Source organism: Neovison vison, chromosome 2, assembly GCF_020171115.1.
Source record: "Neovison vison isolate M4711 chromosome 2, ASM_NN_V1, whole genome shotgun sequence".
In the NCBI taxonomy this organism is placed as follows: Eukaryota; Metazoa; Chordata; class Mammalia; order Carnivora; family Mustelidae; genus Neogale; species Neogale vison.
In genome coordinates this window covers 54223241-54238730 of record NC_058092.1, presented here as the reverse complement: position 1 = coordinate 54238730, position 15490 = coordinate 54223241, and the positions used below count along the sequence as shown (strand labels likewise).

The 15490-nt window shown below is 41.3% G+C and overlaps 1 protein-coding gene across 3 annotated transcripts in view; it reads right to left on the bottom strand.

Annotated features, from left to right (window-relative positions):
- Positions 1 to 15035, bottom strand: part of LEPR (leptin receptor) — an 89667-nt gene extending 74632 nt beyond the window's left edge. Inside the window, exons 1-2 of one of the 3 annotated variants that reach the window (XM_044238392.1) lie at positions 14912 to 15035; positions 11906 to 11993 (exon numbers count right to left, since the gene is read on the bottom strand). The gene's annotated coding sequence lies outside the window, so the exon portion shown is untranslated. Of the gene's footprint in view, positions 1 to 8310; positions 8348 to 8919; positions 9058 to 11905; positions 11994 to 14911 lie in introns of those variants that run through there. The other 2 variants (XM_044238390.1, XM_044238393.1) reach the window with 2 other exon arrangements.
- Between the last annotated feature and the right edge of the window lie 455 nt (positions 15036 to 15490).

The following is a 15490-nucleotide window of genomic DNA, read 5'->3' as shown; positions in this document are numbered from 1 at the left end:
CCCAGATGACTGATTTTTATAGAACGAACATTTTTTACATCCTGTTCGTTCTGTGTAAAAACCTTCTCTACCTCAAATCAAAACTAGACTAGCAGTGTTGCCCAAAGAACCCAGATCACTAGAGAAATAACCAGCTACCTGCTGGGTAGGTCTAATATGGTATGTCATAATTCTAAGAGATAACATCTTGATAACATGACAGCAGCTATAATTATTGGGTGTTTTTTATGCATGTGTCATTATGTTTTCTCTCTCTGTTGATAGAGTGTGTGTTTATCTATGTCTGTTTATAATTTATTTTCTCTTTAGCTCCTAAACACCAACCAGTTTGGTTCAGAAATTTTGTTGGTGCATACAGAAATCTAATTGTTTGATTATAGAAATTTTGTTGGTGCATACAGAAATCTAATTGATTATCTCATGTTCATTGTTTCTCAATTTTCATAGGTTTAGACACCCAAAGAACAGCTGCTGGATAAAATAAAACAAGAAAATCTGATTCTCAGGAAAACTAAGTTGTCCTATGCCTTCACAAAACAAATATTTGATAGCAGCTGTTCTTAAACATGAGGTCACACTCTTAAAGCCCATTATAATACCATTATAAAATCTCCTGAGAGTCTCTGTTTGTTTCAAATCTTTAGCTATACTCTAGTTCAACAGATAAAACATGTACATGTTCCCACAAACCTTACAGAAACTACTGGCCCAGAAGTAAAACATTTCTATCTGCCCCCAACTTCTTTTCCTCTCTTTCTCATTCACTATCTTACCCATATTGTATACACATTTGTAAGTCTATATTGTTTCCGGATTTCCCCCCACTAACTGGCAAACACTTTTAAAATTAATATCACAATGCCCCTTAAAAGAGTCTCTAGTTAAGTAATTTTCTTTTGATAGTTCACAGTACTCTCACGTGATTCAAATACATGACTCTCTTCTTGGAGATCATCCACCCGTCCCCCCGGCAGCAGCTCCCTACAGCTCTGGGCTCTTCTCAGGAGTTCTCCATGCTGTACTTGCCAGGACCATAGCTCTCGCCCAGCTAAGCAGATCCCTGAAAGACTGCACTGGCCAGGCAAACACTCTCCTGCACTGGACTATATTCACTTTGGGGGAGACTTTATGGGCTCCCAAAAAATTGTGTAAGTGGGAAGAGCCTAACCTACCAATTTTATTGAATACATGACTTGTTGACTTTCCTTCAGTGAGAATCAATATTCACAAAAGTTTCTCACGGTCCACCTTAAACATATTGAATGTTCACAATTCTGAAAAAGATTTTAAACTCCCAAGTATGTAGAACTTGAATTGGACAGTAATTTTCACTACATATCCAGCATTGCTGTGTCTAATACTTCCTATAAATACTTACTAAATTTACTTGAAAATGATATACTTGCATGAATCACATCTTTTTAAGCTTGGCATGTTGGCAATGTAGGTTTAAGGGTCACATTGCTGGGGGGGATGTAAAATGATGAAAGCTGTTCTGGAATGTAGTTTGACAGATTTTTAATGTTAAACACAGAATTGCCATGTGACTCAGCAATTCCACTCATAGGTATATACCCAAAAAAGATAGAAACATATATTCCCATAAAAACTTCTACACAAATGTTAGTAGCAGCATTATACATAATAGCTAAGAAGTGGAAACTTATCCAAATGTCCATCAACTGATGAATGAATAACCAAAAAGTAGTATACCCATAGAATGGAATATTGTTTAGCTATACAAAAAGAATGAAGTACAGATCCATGCTATATAGCACAGATTAACCTTGAAAACTTGCTAAGGGGAAAAATTTGGTTGCTAAAGACCCCATGGTTTTATTTATATGAAATATCCAGAACAGGCAAATCCATAAACACAGAAAGTAAAGCAGTGGTTTTGAACACAGGAGGAGGAGGATTGGGGAATGAATGCTAATGGGTACAGAGTTTCTTTGAGGAGTAATAAAACTGTTCTCAAATTACATAGTGGTGATGGCTGCATAAATTTCATAAATTTGTTAATGTACTAAAAACCAGTGAGTTTTATACCATAAAAAGATGAATGTTATGTGAATTACAATCAAATAAAGCTATTATTTTGAAAATATGTTCAAATGTCAGGTGTATTTCTATATGGTATCAACAGAGGATGAATTTTTCAAAAGATATTATTTAAAATAAATGTTAAAACATGCAATTCCTGTGATAAATCTTATAAGAAGCTGTCCAAGAATTCCTAAGGAAAATATTAAACAACACTTATGTTTCTTATATCTAAGGAATCCATTAAATTCCTAACAAATTTTATAGAACTTGACACACTGATTCAAAAACATGTATATGGAAAGGCAAAGGGCCAAGGAATATGCTATTACACTCTTGAAAAAATTGCATAAAGTGAGAGGATTTGCTACCACACTTACCAGATAGCAAAATTTAATTTAAATCTTTAGTAATTACAACAATGTAATATGGGCAAAAAAAAGAGACCAAAAGAACAAATACTGGGCCCAGAAACACACCTATGATATATTAACTCTTGATATTTGAAATAATAAATAATAATAAATAAATAATAAATATTTGCTGTTTTAAGTCACTAAACTGGGGGGTAATTTGCTATACAGCAATATATTTTAAAAAAAAAAAGTGCCGTTCACCAGTATTCCCAGATTTATTTTCCTTTTAGCTTCAAAGAAGATTAACCGTCCCCATCTCTTCTAAGTTAAACATACCACATGACTTCTTTTGCTTCTAAAATATGAATGGTAACAATTCATGTCACTTCCAGACAAAGGTATTTAAAATTAGCTCATGATTATCCATGCTTTTCTTCCCATACCATACCAACTGGAAAAGGCCTATGTTACAGATTGTACAGCTACAGAATGATGGACAGTCCCTAAATTTAGACCTCTGAGTTACTAAGGAAAGTTGCCCTGGAAAGTTGCTTTAATCCACAAGAAACTTTGCATGAATAAGAAATTAAGTTTTATGGCATTAAGTCAATGAGATTTGGAGATCATTCGTTACTACAGTGTAACTTACAGATACCAAGCTCAATCTCACTAGTAATTTAGTTCTTTAGAAATAAAAAATAATGAGATAAAAACACATACCCACCAGATGGACAAAAATTAAATGGTTTTCTTTTTGGGTGTTTTTTTTTTTAAGATTTTATTTATTATTTGACAGAGATCACAAGTAGGCAGAGAGGTAGGCAGAGAGAGAGGAGGAAGCAGGCTCCTGCTGAGCAGAGAGCCCGATGCAGGGCTCTATCCCAGGACCCTGGGATCATGATCATAAAGGCAGAGGCTTTAACCCACTGAGCCACTCAGGTGTCCCTAAATATTAAATGTTTTGAGAATACTTAATTTTGGCAAAAATATAGAGCAATGAAAGCAGGAATGTAAATTGGTAGTACATAGTGAAAAATGTGGCATTATCTCACAAAGCTACTATTTGCAATCCCTGTGATCTAGTAATTTGAAAAACAGTTTTATATTCTGCATCTACGCATCATGACACTTGTAGAAGAAGAATCAGAGTTGGTTTATTTATGGTAGAGAAATAAAAAAAGAAAGGAAGGGAAGGGAAGAGAAGGGAAAGGAAGGGGGGAAGGAAGGAATGAAGGAAGGAAGAGAGAGAAAGGGAGGGAGGAGGACAGAAGGAGGTAGGAAGGAAAGAAGAGAAGAGAAAGAGGAAGGTAGGGAGGAATAGAAATGGCCCGATTATCATAATCAGAATCAGTAAACAATAAGATATTATATATGAATATAGTGAAATATATCCAGCAATGAAAATAAACAACAGCCACGGTCAGCAACAACCTCCGATCAACAAAAAAATTACTGAGCAGCTCTTTTGTGCTAGGCCTTATTTCAGGTACTGGCGATACAGTAGTGAGCAAAACAGAAAAAAAGTCCATTCTCATAGACCTTATATTCTAATCAAAATAAGAAAGGAAAAAAATAATAAATGAGAAGTCATATAGTATGTTAATGGGTGATAAGCACCATGCGGAAAAGCAAAGGAAAGGGAAAGAAGTGTATTGCGAGGTTAGAGGATGTGTAATTTTTTTTTAATTAATTTATTTATTTGACAGAGAGAGATCACAAGTAGGCAGAGAGGCAGGCAGAGAGAGAGGAAGGGAAGCAGGCTCCCTGCTGAGCAGAGAGCCCGATGGGGGACTCGATCCCAGGACCCCGAGATCATGACCTGAGCCGAAGGCAGCGGCTTAACACACTGAGCCACCCAGGCGCCCCGAGGATGTGTAATTTTAAATGTGATAATCAGAGAAGGCTTCATTGAAAAAGAAGTGTTTGAACATTTCAAGTGTATTCCAGGCAGAGGACACTGAAACACAAAGGTAGTCTCTGATATAGTCAAGGAATAGCAAGATCAGTGAGATGAACAGTAGGCAATGGGATTGTCAGGGACCGCCTCCGGCCGGGAAAGTCCCCGCCATTACAAGATGGCACTTGGCTCACTGCCAGCAAAATATGCTGCAAGTAAACAACGAACGTTCTGGTGAAGCTCAACTAAAGGAGGACATAGTCATTGGCTGTTTCAAATTTAATCAGCATAGTAACAGGACTCTCATTGGCTCTCCTTATTGTTTGGCCCCTTATTGGTCACCCTGTCGCATATAAGCTAAGGAAGTTGATGAAATAAACGGATGAAGCATTAATACCATATCAGGCTGATTGTCGTTCTTGCGGGCCGAGGGCGACAGAGATCAGATAGGTAAAGTGGATAGGAGAAAAGATCAGGTAGGTTCTTGTAGGTGATCCTAAGAACTTTGGTTTTTAGTCCATATGAACTAGAAAGCTTTTAGAGTTTTTGAAGCAGAAAGGTGACATGATTTGACATATGCAGTAAAAGGAGAGCTCAGATTGCAGGTGTGAGAATAGATTATAGAAGACAAAGGATAAAGGCAGGGAGACCAGTTACAGGGTCCTTGCACTAATTCATGTGGGATATAATGGCAACTCTGACCAGGGTGGCAGCCATGGAAGTGATGAGAAGTAATTATATTCTGGGTCAATAAGAGAAAACGAAGAGGATTTCCTGACATGTTACACCTCAGGTATGAGGGAATGGGAGAAACTAAGATGACGCCAAGGTTTGGGGCCAGAGCAACTGAAAGGTGGCTGGAAGTGAAGAAGACAGCAGATAGAGTAGACTTGGGCAAGATGAAGATTCTGTTGGGGTATGTACTCCCCAAATGGAAATGGTGAGTAGGCAGCTGATACAGAGGCCTGAGATCAGGGAGAGAAGTTCAGGCATGAGCTCTATCATTTCTGAGTCATCAGTATACAATGGTAAAGATCAAAGAGAAAAAATAAAGAGACTGTATGAAATCATCAGAGTATACAGAGAAAAGAGCTCCTAAGGACTACATCTTAAGGCACTGGAAGAGTAAAACCTCTCAGAGAAGCTCCTGATTGGCAAAGGAGACAGGAGCGGCCAGCAAAGAAGGAGGGAAACCAAGCATCCTTGGTGTCCTGGAGGTCAGTAAGGAAGGCGTACCCTGAGCAGACAGTGATAACGGCAACGATGCTACCAACACGTGAAGTAAGATCAACACTGACGACTAACTACTGGAATTGGAAAGGTGATGTCACTGGTGACCAGGACAGGGGTAGTTTTGGCAGAGTACTGAAATGGGCTTAAGAGATAATGTAGGGGCGCCTGGGTGGCTCAGTTGTTTAAGAGCCTGCCTTTGGCTCAGGTCCTGATCCCAGGGTCCTGGATCAAGTCCCACGTCGGGCTCCCTGCTCAACATGGAGCCTGCTTCTCCATCTGCCCCTCTCCCTCACCTCATTAATGCTCTCGCTTTCTCTCAAATAAATAAAATCTTAAAAACAAACAAACAAGAAATTAATGTGAAGAGATACACTGTAGAAGTGAATACAGACAACTCTTCAAAAGATTTTGCTTTAAAGCAGAGCGAAGAAATGGCTTCAGCTCACAAACACATAATGCAACAGAATCTGAAAGAATGCCTTTTAATTTCAAATAACATTTTTTAAGGTAAAACCAAACTTGTGATCAAGAAGGAATAAGCAAGCGGTCTCTAGTTACTGGCATATTCTCTTACTGGTGTGGTGAATAATAGGGTATTTACCTTATATTTGTCTGTTATAATCATTTGCTATTATTATTTGTCAACCAGCGTATTTATTTTATGTACCTCTCCTCTCTCTATATGTCATATATATATACATATATATGCACAAAGGGTTATAAAAATTCAAGATTAATAAGATCAAGTTCATGAAAAGACGGCAGATAATATCACTATCGCATCACAAAAAGTTTTAATAAAAAGTATGTGAGAAGGAATATTCCAGATTATAAACAGACCAAATTTGAATTGAAATTCCAAAAGGTTACATGTACTAAGTCTGGCCAGTAGGTGAACATTTGAGCCTTTCTGTTTTAATTAAAAGCGGAATTCGTAAATCACATAAAATCTCAAGAATGAGAGGAGACCGTAAGCCCTTTTCTTCATTTTTAACTCCACAGGATATGTTTTTTTAGTATGTGTGCTTGGTTCTCAGTATGAAAAACGCAGTACAGTATCTGCCAAGACAATTTTTTTTCTGGATATTTTAAGTTTTATTTCCCAGGTCCACACAGATATTGCACTTCACAAATAAAAACCATTTGATGATATAATAGTGATCTAAGTATGAAGACATGACTGTTTTTTTGGTTTGGCTTTTTTTTTTCTTTTCTTTTGGTAAATTCATTACAAAAGAGAAGCAGAGTTTTGGCCAGCCATGGTGATGCTCCCAAGCCATGAATGAATCAGGGATAGACCCTGAGCAATCAGATTCATCTACTGTTTTCCAAAAACCCCTAGAAGGCAAGGTATTTGAGTTTTTCTACTCTCTGTGATTCACCAACTAATTTACTTAACTCCTTGAGCATCGGTTTCAAAGGAGCTGATCACCTGCTTCACCAGAGAATATGAGGCAAGATAATGCCTCAGTGAGTAAGGACACTTGCAGCCCAAAGGGGAAAAGGCCATGGAAATGAGGGAATGTGTTCACAAGAGTACTGTACTTGAAATCCACTCCACTCTCCCAAACTACACACACAGCACAGGCTAGGTGGGAACGCATTATTTTATTTTATATCAAAGCCACCAAGAAGAGCCAGAAATACTTCTAAAACCTATATCCTAACTACTGATGACTGTGACTCAAATAATTTTAAGTTGTAAGTAACAACAAAAGCCATTCTAACATCCTCTGTCTGCCAACAAATCAACAGTTGTTTGTTTTTTATCAAAAATAAACGAAAGGTAAAAAAAATAAAATAAACAAAAGGTTCACTGACCCTTTGGGACACACACTTCTTGTACAAATTTTTGCGGGGGTCAATTCCTTATTTCTGGTTTATCTGCTTCACCTCTGCTATTTTCTGGGCTTCATTCCAAGACCGCTAAAATGCATTACTAAAATGGGCATCTCTGGTTTTGAGCTTAATTTCAGAGGCTTTGAAATGGTCTGAAACCATTTTTTAAAATATTTTGCACACAACTATGCTAAAAAGTAACACATGTTGGTCAAGATCAGTAATTGATAGGAAAGGTACAATTTCTGTTTTCCTCCAAAACAATTTTTATTTCCTCCAAATACACAGTACTGAGAGAGAATTAAGTGCTGTGCTAAAGCCATGTGTTTTTGTTGTAGTGTTGCAAATATTGGCTGAAAGTTGAACATAATTCCTTAAGGCAAAGTAAGATATGATCTAAATATTCACATATAAACTATACATTTCTGAACTCTTTTATAAGCATTTTTCTCTTTAATTTCTGGTTGGAAAACCCTAAAGACACAAGTCATAAAGGCATACAAAACAAAATGCTGAGATCAAAACAGATTTTTAAAGTGTCATGAAATCATGAACCTAGCAATGTTTGCAACATGTTAAAGAGTTACAGAATTATACATTTTTAAGTTGGGAAGTATCTTAAATATTATTAAGAGGCCCCCAGGATCAACCCCCCAATCGGACAAATGAGGAAAATGAGGCCCAGAGAGGTTAAGCTAACCCCAGCTGTCACGGATAATAAATGGCAAAATCATGCCAAAATCCAGATATTCCGACTGCAAATCCAGAGCTCTGAAAGAGCATCTCTTTCAATACACTTTAATACTTACGGAAATACATGTTAACAGAGGGCACTCCGGGCAGGCCCTCAATAGAAGGAACTCTTACAGCTCATCTGTTTGCAAACACAAGTCCTAGAAATAGCACTGGCAACAACTAGTTTGTTAGAGGGCTTCACCATACCTGGGGTTTCCACTGACTCCTCGGTTAGGTCTAGTTTTCTCACCTCTACGAATCCCTTTAACCAATGCTTTGGTTGGGATTGGATTCGTTCTTTTGTTTTTCACATTTCTTTGGGGTAGAACGGGAGAGGGTGAAAAAGAGAAGCTGAGATTTTAACCACCCCTGCAGCGCGAGTTTGTTCTCGCCTCAGCCAAACCAACAAGTGTTTCCTCGAGCCCCAGGGCTTACTGGTTTACGTCGCAGTCCCTTCAGTTTCCAAAGTAGGAAGGAGACCTGAAAAAGAAGTTGGCTGCGGGGCGCGTCGCTTCGGGGGCACAGGCAGGTGCGCGCCCGGGTGCGGCCGGCTGCGGTCAGACGCGCGCCCCCATCCTCCTCGCCCCGGGAGCCTCCCGACACCCAGGCCGGGAGACCGAGAGGTCCCGCCGCCCCTCCCGCCACCCCCGAGCGCTGACCCCTCCGGTGGAGCCGCGGGGTCGTCCCCGGACTCCCCGTCCCCCAGTGGCCCGCAGGCTCCGCGCCCGCCGAGCGCGCTCCAGCTCCCCGCTCCTCCAGCTGCCAAGAGCGGGAAAGGGGGCAGTAAGGGGTGGAGGAGAGAGAAGCGGGTCCCACCTCGTTGCCGGGGTTCAGCCCACAGGGAAGACAAGAGATGGCGGCGGCGCGGGGGCTCCGACACCTGCGTCGCTCGCGCGCGGCGGGCCGAGGGCTCTATGGGCCGTGGGCTCTGCGGTGGGGCAGCTCCGAACTCCTCGCGGGAGGTGCTGGCAACTCTCCGGAGAGCCGAGCGCGGCGCAGTGTAGGGAGGAGGGGCAGGGGGAGCGCGTGGGGTGGGGAGAAGGGAGGGAAGAGCCCGTGGCCGCACGCGCGCGCCCCCCCCCCCCTCGGCGACCGCTCCCGGCCGCAGCAGAGGACCCCAGCGCCCAGGGCAGCCACGCAGGTGACCGGGGCGGCCGCGGGGAACGCTGCTGCGCGTGGCCGCGGGCCTGGTGGGAGAAGAGAAATGCTGGGGAAGGAGGACGGACCCCTTGCCTGCGGGGAAGCGGAGAGCCCAGAGGATCCCAGCAGGAAGGCGGCGCCGCTGCTTCAGACAGCTGTCAGCTACAGCGCGCCCACCTCGCCGCCGTGGTTCTCAGACCCTGGGCTAGGCACCGGGGTTCCCTCTCCTCCCACTCCCAGACTTCCAGGCCTCTGCTGCATCACGGGCGCAAAATGCTACTATAAAGATTGCAATAATTGACAGGAGTGGAAAAGGAAAGCAAATTGGCAAAGACTCTTTGTCACCAAGTCACCAAGTCACCAAGGATGTTTCAGCCAAGCGTGTGGGTCATGTTTGTCAGGAAGGCTGATGATGCACTCATGTATCTGTGTGGGGTTAGACTAAAAGACCATTTACTTCTCTTTCAGTCCTAACACCACTGAATTTCAGGACGACGCAAACAAAATCTGTCCTTGAACAGATTCCAACCTCTGATAGACACCCAAAGTGTTCACTCACTAATCTGTGTATTATTATACTCTTTATTGAGGACTTACTGTGTGTCAGACAATATGCAAGGTACAATTACCATGTTCCCTGAACTTGGAGTAAGAACAGACAAGCCAGTGTTCATAAAATTACCAATTATGACGGGTGACATGGATGGAGGAAACCAAGGGGGAAAAGAAAAATAAAGGGGAGTGGACATACTCCAAATTGGGTGATGGTTAATTTTCAAAGGTCTCTAGAAATGAACTTGCCTAATGCCCTCATAAGGTGCATCATAGGAAGAAGCAAAGAGAGAAAGTAGCCCAGAGATGTGCATAGGGCCAGAAGCAATGTGTCTTGGCTCCCTGGCCCAGCCACTTTGTCAATTTGTGGAACTTTGTAAAGGGAACTTTTCACCCATAGGCATTTCCTCTCAGAACCAATGGTACTTTTACAAAGAGCATTTAGATCTCCAGACCACTTGTTGAAACCAATTCATTCAGAAATTTCATATTTGTGCCCTGAGTGGACTTTCTGGGGCATCTGTGGCTAGAAGCACTAACCTTTGAGTTTCATCAAACCTCAGAAAACAAATGTCTCTATTGGATAGAATTGGAGTAGAGATACGGACTTTCCAAAAATTGTTATAAAATAGCACAACAGAATCCTTAATTAGTCGTATGAACTAGCTTATTGGTTTCCTACAGCTGCCTTAACAAATGCTTAAAAGAAATTTTTTTCTGCCCCTGTTCTGAAGGCCAGAAGTCTAAATAAGTGTCATCAGGCCCGCACTCCTTCCTCAAGACTATGAGGGAACCCTCCCCTGCCTGGAGCAGCTTCTGGAGGCTCAGGAATCTGTTGGGTTATGGCTGCATCGCTCCACTCTCTGCCTGCATCTTCCTATGGCCTTCTCCTCCATGTGTCATCTTCTCTGTCTCCTACAAGGACACTTGTTATCAGATTTAGGCACCACCCAAATAATCCAGGATGATCTCAGCCCGAGATCCTTAGTTGCATCTGCAAAGACCCTTTTTCCAAATAAGGTCACATTCACAGGCTCTGGGATTTAGAATGTGGACCTATTTTTATTGGGAAGCCACCATCCAACACGCTAAAGCTAGTACACCAATAGGGACCAAAATCATCGTCTATTGGGGTATCAGGGTACCACTTCAGCACTGTTATACAAAACCATATTGACACTAAGTATAAGTTATCATTTCATTGTGGGCTACTAAAAAATGCTCATTAAACCTGAGCATTATGAGGAATAACTGCCATAAGGAAAAAAAGTGCAGAGCCCCAAGCTGGAAGTTCATGTTTGAGTCCCAGGTGATACTTGAAAGCCAACCATGGATCTTCAGCAGCTACTATCATTAAACGAATACAGAAACATACCCTATATGCATAGGTATGGGTTTCTGATAATGTGATCCAACACCGAATGTCTGCTTGGCACCAGGCTCTGAGTCTGGGGCTCCTAGGGAGCTTTCATTCTAGGTTAGGGAACAACTTTGAATCTCACTCTCTCTGCACAATGCCTGCTGCATATCTGAGGCCTGATAAAGAGCTGTTAAATGAGTAGATGGGTATAAATCAATCACCACCAATCAGCTAGGCAATTATTACCCCATTGAAAAATATCTCTATATAGGAAGATAGGATTTACCAGAGCAAAACAGATTAACACGCTGACTCATTCAGTATTTTCTTGAGTGAAGGAAAAGTCTCCAAAAGGAAAACTTTGATTTGAAAAAGAAAATAATGAGATACCTACCTTTTTCTTCTTCTCCCTTTTTTTTTTTCCCCGAATCAATAATTGCCTATTTACACAGATACAGATCCCACTGGGAACAATCAATCATGACTGAAATTATAGTTACTTGAAGTGAATAAAATATTTTGTTTAAGTATTTGGTTGATACATTCAAAGCATAAACATTATTCAATTGGTAATTTCATGATACTGAAGCGTCGTTTCTTGAAACTCTTGCAATGATTTCAATGACTCCACTTTCTCCTGGTTCACTTCTTCCCTCTTTGACGTTCCTTCTTACTTTTCCACTCTTACAATTTTAGACAATCAACCAATATATTAAAAATTACCAAACTGATTTTCATTCTTGGGCTTACTTGAGTCATAGGCCCATCCCTGAACCAGTCATGGTGTCCAGTGAGTTGGAATATGATGACCGTCCAGGTATGAGTCACCGGTGTGCTCCTGGAAAACATGATTGAGAGGAGAGTTGATCTCACCCTAACCAAATAACTTAGAGTAGGGAAAGTGGGATCCCAAAAGAGTACTAGGGTGCTCTTACTTTAAAAAAGTGGGCAAAAAAGCATAGATATCCACTGCAATAGACACTTAAAAAGGTTTGTTGTTAACTGAATGTGGTTTTGGTTTTTTTTTAAGATTTTACTTATTTTTTTTCACAGACAGAGATCACAAGTAGGCAGGGGAGTTGGGGGCGGGAAGCAGGCTCCCCGCTGAGCAGAAAGCCCGATGCAGGGCTTGATGCGGGGCTCAATGCGGGGCTCAATCCCACGACCGACCACAGGATCACAACCTGAGCCCCGCAGGATCACGACCTGAGCCGAAGGCAGAGGCTTTAACCCACCAAGCCACCCAGGTGCCCCTTGAATGTAGTTTAAATTAAAATATCACTTCGTCCTTTCTATGGTGTTCTAAGTGTTTTCCATAAAGTTTTTAGAAATGAATTGATAATTATAACTATTGATTACATGTCTAATTACCACACAAATCTTTAGAATTTACTTTTATAAAAGACTGAAAAGTGTTTTCATATGCATCCAAAGTTATATAGCAATCATGTGGATTCTGGAATCTGACTGCCTTAGTTGTCTGTTTGTTTGTTTGTTCCTTTTTAGCACATTAATTATGAGAAGAGTTTCTCTACCCTCTGTCTCAGCATCCTTTACTGCAAAATGGAGTTTTTAATAATTACCCCTTTGAAATGCCATGCAATGTAATGAGATAATAATAACTACGCCTTCATAATAGGACTTCTTCCCTAGAACTCTCTGACATTTATTTATCATTCATCTCAGCTTTCACAGCATCTCTAGAAACTATTTTGGGGAGTTATACTATGATCATTTATTCTTCTCTTATTAAATAGTCAGTATCTATTATGTATCAGGTACAACTACCAGGATAAACAGCATGGGTCTTTTATGCCCTGGAGGAGTCAAGTGAGGATTCCCATAGTTCAACCAGGTTGGTGTAGGGCACTCTATACAGGGGAACCAAGGATGGAAGGAAAAGCACAGAGGAGAGAAGCCATAGTAGCTTTGGGGGCTGCCAGTATCAGAGCCCTGCGTTATGTTGAGATAAGAATACCTAAAAAGTACACAGCAGTCTAATAGAAGAACTCTGAAGGTCATGTGGATTTTGAAGGCCATTTGGACTTTCACCTCTATGCACAAAGAAACGTTGAACACTTTTAGACTCAAGAATTGTCTTCGGGGCACCTGGGTGGCTCAGTCGGTTGAGTGTATGCTTTTGGCTCAGGTCATGGTCCTAGGGTCCTAGGGTCATGCCCCACATCAGGCTCCCTGCTCAGCGGGGAGTCTGCTTCTCCCTCTGCCGCTCCCCCTGCTTGTGCTCTCTCTCTCTCTCAAATAAACAAATAAAATCTTCAAAAAAAAATTGTTTTAAAATTCATAGGAAGGAAAGCACATCCTGGGTGTGTGAAGAGATAAATGTAGAGCCAGGGATAACAGTTAAGAAAGTAGGCAAACCATAATGTGTAACTAAATTGAATGCGGGTTGTTTAGAACATCAATTCTGATTCCGGAGTGCTGGGGTGAGTCCTGGACTCTGCATGTCTAATAAGCTCCCAGGTGATGACAATGCTGCTGGTCCCCAGCAGGGCAACAGACTACCTAACTACTGTCAGTGTTGTCTTCCAACAAAAAGACATTTAAATCTAGTGCACATCCAACTTTTGAATCCCCATGGAGAAATAATTTGCAGCTCATACAGCTGTTATGACTAATTGAAGAACTCTTGTGTATAACAAGCCAGTATGATAGAAATATTTTATCTTGAATCTTCAGATATCTCTGAGAACAAGCCCCTTTAAAGCGTGAACATCCAAAGGAAAATTATTAGGTTATCTGTGAGGCGGTTACGAGTTGTGGTGAGTGGAGGAAGTGTAATACAGGGTACCATGATGGTCTTTTGATGTTGTCAACTTGACTCAGCTATCGTCCCCAGTTACACGAACAAACACTAATCAAAGCGTTGCTATGAAGATATTCTGTAGATGTGATTAAAATCCATAATCAATTGACTTTGAGTAAGAGAGATTATCCCAAATAGCCAGGGAGGGCCTGGTTCAGTCTGTTGAAAGCCAAAAAAGCAGTTGAGTCTTCCCTGAAGAAGGAGGAAACCCCACCTGTGGACAGAAGCCTCAGCCCATGGCCAAGTGCTCCAGTCTGCCTCCCCTGACAGTTTGCTTTATGGATTTTAATACTAATTTTTTTTAAAGATTTTATTTATTCATTTGAGAGAGAGAGAGAAAGAAAGCATAAGCAGAAAGAGGAGGGGCAGAGAGGAAGAGGGACAAGCCCCGACATGGGGCTCGATCCCAGGACCCTGAGACCATGACCTGAGCCAAAGGCAGATGCCCAACCAACTGAGCCACCCAGGGACCCCTGCTTTATGTATTTTAGCTAGGCATGTCTAAAAGTTACATAGGCAGTCCTAGGCAGTCCCTAAGTTCCATAGGCCTTGCAATAAATATCTTACTATATATCTCCTACTGGTTCTCCTCCTCCAGTTGGACCCCAAAAGATTTTGGCAACAAAAGCCAGGGTGCTACTATAACAAAGACCCAAAAATGTGGTAATGGTGTTAGACATGGGCAACTGGCAGAAACTGGAAGAATTTTGAGTAACACAATGGAAAATGCCTATCCTGTCTTAAATAGACGATTAGTAGAAATATGGTGGTTAACAACTCTGCTAGCGAGGACATGGAAGGAAGTGAGGAGCACGATTTTGGGAATTCGAAGAAGGGAGAGCTTTGTTACGTAGTGGAGGAAAGCTTACCAGAATTGTGCCGGGCAGTCATGTAGGAAGCATAAGCTGTATACAAGTAAACTGGACACATACCTGAGGAGATTTCCAAGTGTTGAAGAGGTATTCTGGTTACTTCCTGCCGCCGACAGTAAAATGTAAGAAGAAGAAATAAATTGAAGAAAGAATTCTCACACAAAAAGCAACCAGGGCTTGATGACTGGGAAATTCTTGGCTCATCAAGTCTCTGAAGGGTATAAACATGGACGGCTTTACTACCAAGAAAGCATGTTGTCGAGAAAAAGCCAAGAATATGGCTGGTCAACCTTTCGTTAATACTTAAGAAAGATTTTAAAAATCAGAGTATTCAGTCACACAAAGGCTCTTTGAAGAAATTAAGTATTTGACTCATAAATTCCCTCACACCTCCCAAATAGAAATGAGATTATTTGGGAAGGATCAATGGATAAGCCCCTTTTCTTCTGGACTGAATTCCTTTTTTTTTTTTTTTCCAATTTATTTATTTTCAGAAAAACAGTATTCATTATTTTTTCACCACACCCAGTGCTCCATGAAAGCCGTGCCCTCTATAATACCCACCACCTGGTACCCCAACCTCCCACCCCCCCCCGCCACTTCAAACCCCTCAAACTGTTTTTCAGAGTCCATAGTCTC